This window comes from Mugil cephalus, chromosome 15 (genome assembly GCF_022458985.1).
Source record: "Mugil cephalus isolate CIBA_MC_2020 chromosome 15, CIBA_Mcephalus_1.1, whole genome shotgun sequence".
Taxonomy (NCBI): Eukaryota; Metazoa; Chordata; class Actinopteri; order Mugiliformes; family Mugilidae; genus Mugil; species Mugil cephalus.
The window spans coordinates 99,636-105,780 of record NC_061784.1 but is presented as its reverse complement, the minus strand read 5'-3'; positions in this window follow the sequence as shown (position 1 = coordinate 105,780).

Here is a 6,145-nt window from a genome sequence, read left to right as displayed (position 1 = left end):
CAGCAATTGTTTTCAATACAGGGATGCAGTAACGCTTTATATTAAGGTCCTTGTAATAACTATTAATTAATAGGTAATAAGGCCCTTGTAAGTATGTCTGTGAAGGTTCTCAGTCATCCAGGTAATGTTACTCCAAAAAGTGTTGAATAAGGTCAGCTGGACTTGTAGGATTTCCTTGAAGACGTTTCGCCACTCATCCGAGTAGCTTCTTCAGTTCTGATAAACTAGTGGGAAATTGAGGTTTAAATAGGAATAAACTCTGTGGGTAACACCCACCAGAAACCCACCAGGCTCAAAAAGATATCCCAGGAAGGGCAGGGAGTCCTTGAGTGAGTAGCACAACAAAAGGAAGAACATCACCATCCCCTACATAGCTGGTGTATCAGAGAAACTGAGGAGAATTTTTGGTAAACACCGCATCCCAGTTTATTTCAAACCTGGAAACACACTAAGACAGAAACTGGTCCACCCCAAAGACAAAACACCTAGACAGAAACAGAGTAATGTAGTGTATGCGGTTCAGTGTAGTGAGGAATGTACAGACTTGTACATTGGGGAAACAAAACAACCCATCCACAAGCGCATGGCCCAACACAGGAGAGCCAGCTCATTAGGAAACGACTCAGCGGTCCACCTCCACCTGAAGGACAAAGGACACTCCTTTGAGGATACCAACGTCAAAGTCCTGGCCAGAGAGGACAGATGGTTTGAGAGAGGAGTTAAGGAAGCCATCTATGTCAAAGTGGAGAAACCTTCTCTAAACAGAGGAGGTGGACTGAGATTTAATTTACCAACTATTTATAATTCAGTTTTGACTTCTGTCCCCAAGAAGTTTCAACAACATTCACACTTTGAGCCTCCAGGCTCCCATGGACAATAGCCTCGTTAGAGCTCTATTCATAGGGTGAGTAGCCTAGGCACACAGTTCCCCCCATTCAAGGACAGGTAAGTAAAAAAATTAGTGACCCCAGTTTCTGGTCAAGCAAGTTTCTGGTGGGTGTTACCCACAGAGTTTATTCCTATTTAAACCTCAATTTCCCACTAGTTTATCAGAACTGAAGAAGCTACTCGGATGAGTGGCGAAACGTCTTCAAGGAAATTCTACAAGTCCAGCTGACCTTTTTCAACGCTTTTTTGGAAGGCCCTTGTAAGTCCTTACAAGATGCTTATTAACATTATTGTGTGTTTATAAACCTATATAAGTGTTAATAATGACATTGCAATACAGTTAATAGCAGGCAGACATTTATAAGCGCTTATAAGAAACTTGTTAACAGTTTGCAAATGCTAAAGAACATTAATAAAAGCCTCATGTGTATCTTATAATTGTTCATAATAGCATTAAAAACACCCATAACCCACCCATTATGTCTTTGCCATGTCTTTATTAATCTTTTTTTTTTATTTGTTTTATTAATAATAAAATATACTTTATTGGTCATCTATTAACAGTTAACTATGCACTTGTTAACAGTTAATTATGCTTTTTGCAGCTACCGGATCTAAAGCGAGAACAATGCTTTATTAAAGCTAATAAATCATTTATTATGCATTATTATGCCTTTAAGAATCTTTTTTTTGTTTGATTTACTAAAATAAAATTTATTATGCCGTTATTATTAGTTAACTATGCACTTGTTAACAGTTAACTATGTTTTTTGCAGCTACCGGATCTAATGCGAGAACAATGCTTTATTAAGTCTAATAAATATTTTATTATGTGTTAATTACTGGTTAATGATTTTCACACCCTCCACATCCAGAATGTGGTTAAGGCTGATATAATGGGAATAATAAAAAGCATAATACAACAAGTGTTTCAACTGTGAATGCCAGAATTGCTGTGGACTAAAAATGTAAAAAAATAAAAACACATTCAGGAACTGTAAAAATTAAGGCATATTATTAAAACATTGAAATTAGCATAAAGTCCAATTGCAACATAAAACTGAGGTAGATTTTTTACGCTATATCTACTGCGGACATGGGGTGAATGGATACTGGCAGTATGAGCGTTACAAGCGCACAGTATCCTGTTACATTCTTTGGTAATTTGTCAAATAGTCTGTCATCCCCACACCACCACCAGATGTTGCCTCTAGCTATGGTTTTAAAGCGGCTGTCTACAGGTATTATCTCCTAGCACCATTCTTTTGAGAGATTTCCTAATCATTCTTTACCTTTAGTCATAGTGATGCACGTAAAGTTACCTGGCGCAACCTTTTTAGAAAACAATGGTTTCTTTTTGTCGGCAGTCGTTACTGGAAATATAAAATCCCACTCCGCGCAATCACTATTTGGATTCGTGTTGTTCATTACTTCAGTAACACACGGTTGTGGAATAGTTGACGGAATTATTTGTAGTAAAGGTCTAGGGCCCATACATACAACACAATCTTGCATTGTCATGTTTGCAACCTGTTCCACCATCAACAGCCAATTATTCGTTTGTCCTGATATACCTGTCGTCACTTGGAACCATTCATCTACAGTTAAGGTTATGTTTATCAATCTTACTCCTTTTGCTAACGACGTTGGGGATACAGAGGGCTCAGTGGCATTAACATGATTATCCTCACATATCATAACTTTGAATTTTGGATGAAGTATGAGCCCACAGGAGGAACCCCCAACATCTGTGGTCGAATCTCCCACTGTTTACAGGAACCGAGATAGGAGGTTTTGAGTCTGGAAATAGAGACTTGGCTGTCAGGTTAACCATTAGCATTATTCCAGCAGCAGTTCGCGTTAGATTAAACAATGATTTCTGATGTTTGGCATGATCCGTGGTACCCCAGCTGGGTGTCCACACGTTACCCTCATACTAAGGTTGACCATTTTGTCAGTTTTTGATCATTCGTAAGATACCATGTATTATTTTCGTAATCCTGTCCTTTCAGGGAGTGTTCGGTGAGGCTGGAGAAAGGAATGGTCACTGAGACACTGGATTTGGATGGTACACATATCTGGACTCCGAATTTATAGGAGGTCTGTTCTCACTGGCCTTGGGTTTAATGCGGTCCACAGCTGGCAATGTTACATTTAGTTTTCCTTTAGGTGGCTCCCACAGATACCACATGAACAGGATCATAATTATTAAAAAAATTACCACCACCTAATACCAGATGGCGTCTCTTAACCGTTTCTGAGTCATTTTTGCTGAAATTATCTCCTCTACTTGGGTTGGTGTCTTTTAACAGCTTCACTGACTTTCAGGTTTATCCATTCTCTAAACATCTGGATCCACCCTATTATCAGGCTTTGGCTCACTTCCCCTATCAGAGCTTTCAGCCGAAATGACCTTTTTACAGTGTGTTAGGTGAATCCACATCGATCTCTCTGCTATTTTTACAGTGGTGGGAGTCGTGAGCAACACTCCCATTGATTTTCAAATTGAGGTAATCTGTACGGTCTTCCAAACAGCGTTTCATATGGTGTTAGAGCTCAGGTGCATGTAATATTGATATATAATTTCACTAAGTCCAAACATTGTGTCCATGGTCTCCCTGTTTCTTCAATACATTTTTTCAATCTATTTTTAATTGTTCCATTCATCCTTTCTACTAAGCCGGCACTTTGAGGGTGGTAAGCAGAGTGGTTTTTCAGATCAATGTGGAACATTACACCAATCTTCTTCACAATTTGATTTACAAAATGAGTTCCATTGTCACTGTATATTTTCTCCGGTATTTCATACCTGGGGATTATATCTTTACAGAGTGCTTATGCCACCATCAGAGCGTCTGGATGTTTAGTCGGGAAGAGCTCAACCCACTTTGATAATGCATCTATTATGACTAGATTATTTATTACTATTTCCTTCACTCTGGTTTAGTTCTATAAAATCCATATGGATCATTTGGAATGGATATTGAGGTGTAGGGAACCGTCCTCTACAAGGTCTCAGGTTTCCTTGTGAGTTGTGTCTAGCACACGTTAAGCATGCTCTACAAAATTTTTTTGAATAAGAGTTAAGTGGTATAACATTGATGTACCTGTCCTACCATCCCTCCTGTTGAGACATGCGTAGAACCATGGCTCAATATAGCCGCCCATTTATACATGTTTTTTGGTAGGATAGGTTTGTTGTCTGGTCATACATATACGTCAGATTGTAAGTTCTTGTAAGTTATTGTACTTTTTTCTACTGTTAAAATGCTGATCTGGCCTGTTGCTGCTGCCTTTGCTGTTTCATCTGTGAAGGCGTTTCCTAGGGAAACGGTATCTGTGCCATACGTATGCGCCACACACTTAGATATAGCTAATGCTTTAGGTAATTGTACTGCTTGCAGTAAATCTGTTAAGAGTTCGGCATGTGTCACTGGCTTCCCTGTTGATGTAATCATACCTCTGTTTTTCCAGTACTGCGCAAAGGTATGAAGCGTAGTGTACGCGTACTGGCTATCAGTGTAGATTGTTACTTCTTTGTTTTTCATTATCTTACACGCTTCAGTTAATGCTACTAGCTCTGCTGCTTGTGCTGAGTAGTGTGAGGGCTTGCTGGTGACAAGAATGTCATATTTGTTTGTAAGAGTAGTACAGAAACAGGATGTGGTACTTTCAGAATCAGAGGGTGGAACAGCACTATTGTGGCGCTCGTTCCTACTGCCAGAGAGGCTGCTATCACTGCTCTAACACAGTGAGGCAGTGCACATGCAACACTGTCTAACTTAGATGAGAAGTAGGCTATAGGTTTCATTTTGTCTCCATGCTGTTGAGCCAATACTGAGGCTAATGCTGTGCTGGACACTAAGACTTGTTTTATTTTGCAGAATGCTTCTTCAGCTTCTGCGGTCCAGCTCAGAGGGGATGTCATTTTGAGGTTTTCTTCATACATTAATTTGCTCAGTGGTGCTGTTATTTCTGCATAATTAGGCACCCAAGTTCTGCAGTAATTAGTCAGGCCCAGAAAGGACATCATCTGTTTCTTTGTTCTTGGTTTTGGAGCTTGGAGGATTGCAGTTTTCCTGTCTTCTAATATTGTTCGTCCTCCTGCACTAAGACTATGTCCTACATATTTTATCTGGTCTTTGCATATTTGTAGCTTATTTTTACTTGCTTTGTGACCTTCCTCGGCTACATGTATCTTTTTTACACGTTTCCATATCAGGGGAGGCCAGTAAGATATCGTCTACGTACAATAATACTTGGCTCCCTCCTGGAGGTTTGAACTTTGCCATACTCGCACTCATTACTTGGGAGTAAATAGTTGGGCTCTCGCAGTAACCTTGGGGCAGCCTGGTGTATGTGTATCTTTGGCCCTCGAAGGTAAATGCAAACCAGAACTGACTATTTTTGTCTACTGGCACTGAGAAGAATGCATTGCTGATATCTACTACTGTAAATACTTTTGCATCTGGCCGTAAGGAATTTAGCAGTGTGTGGGGGTCAGGCACACACGGGGTTCTTTGGACTACAGCATTATTTACAGCTTGCAGGTCTTGAACCATGCGCCATCCTACAGATGGAGCTTGCTTTTTAACGGGAAAAATAGGAGTGTTACAGGGGGAGTCTTCACATTTAATTATTACCCCTGCTGCAATCAAGTCTTCAATTACCGGTTTTATTCCTTCTTGTGCATCTTGCTTTAAAGGATATTGTCTCACACACAGCCTATATTCTGTTTTGGGTCTGATTTGTACAGGCAGTGCACCTTTCACCAATCCCACATCAGTAGGCCCTTTAGACCATAATTTGTCTGGAACATCTTTTAACAGCTGCTCCTCAGCCTCAGTTCACATTACGTATCATTGGGTCCTTTTGTTTTGATCGAGGTGTATACCAGCCGGTACTTGGACTGGCCAGAATAAGGCTTTCTTTGTTAGACCTGTGCTACATCTATACCATGTGTTTACTGATGTTTCTGTTTCTGCTTCGTAGGGAACTGTTTCAGCTGGTGTTTGTGCTAGTCATGCTGGAAAATATTTCCGTTCTTTACAGTCCCTAGCTATGTGTCCCTCTTTCCCACAAGACCAACAGCCTGAAGCACCTGGCCTATAATGTCCTCTTCCTAATCCTCCTCCTCTCTGTCCTCTACAGTTCGGGCCACGTCCTCTAAATCATCCTCTACCCCTTCCTCCTTGATAATAGATGTCTTCATTTTCATTTTGGTAGAAGGTCTCTACAGGTTTTTTAGCTTTTTTCT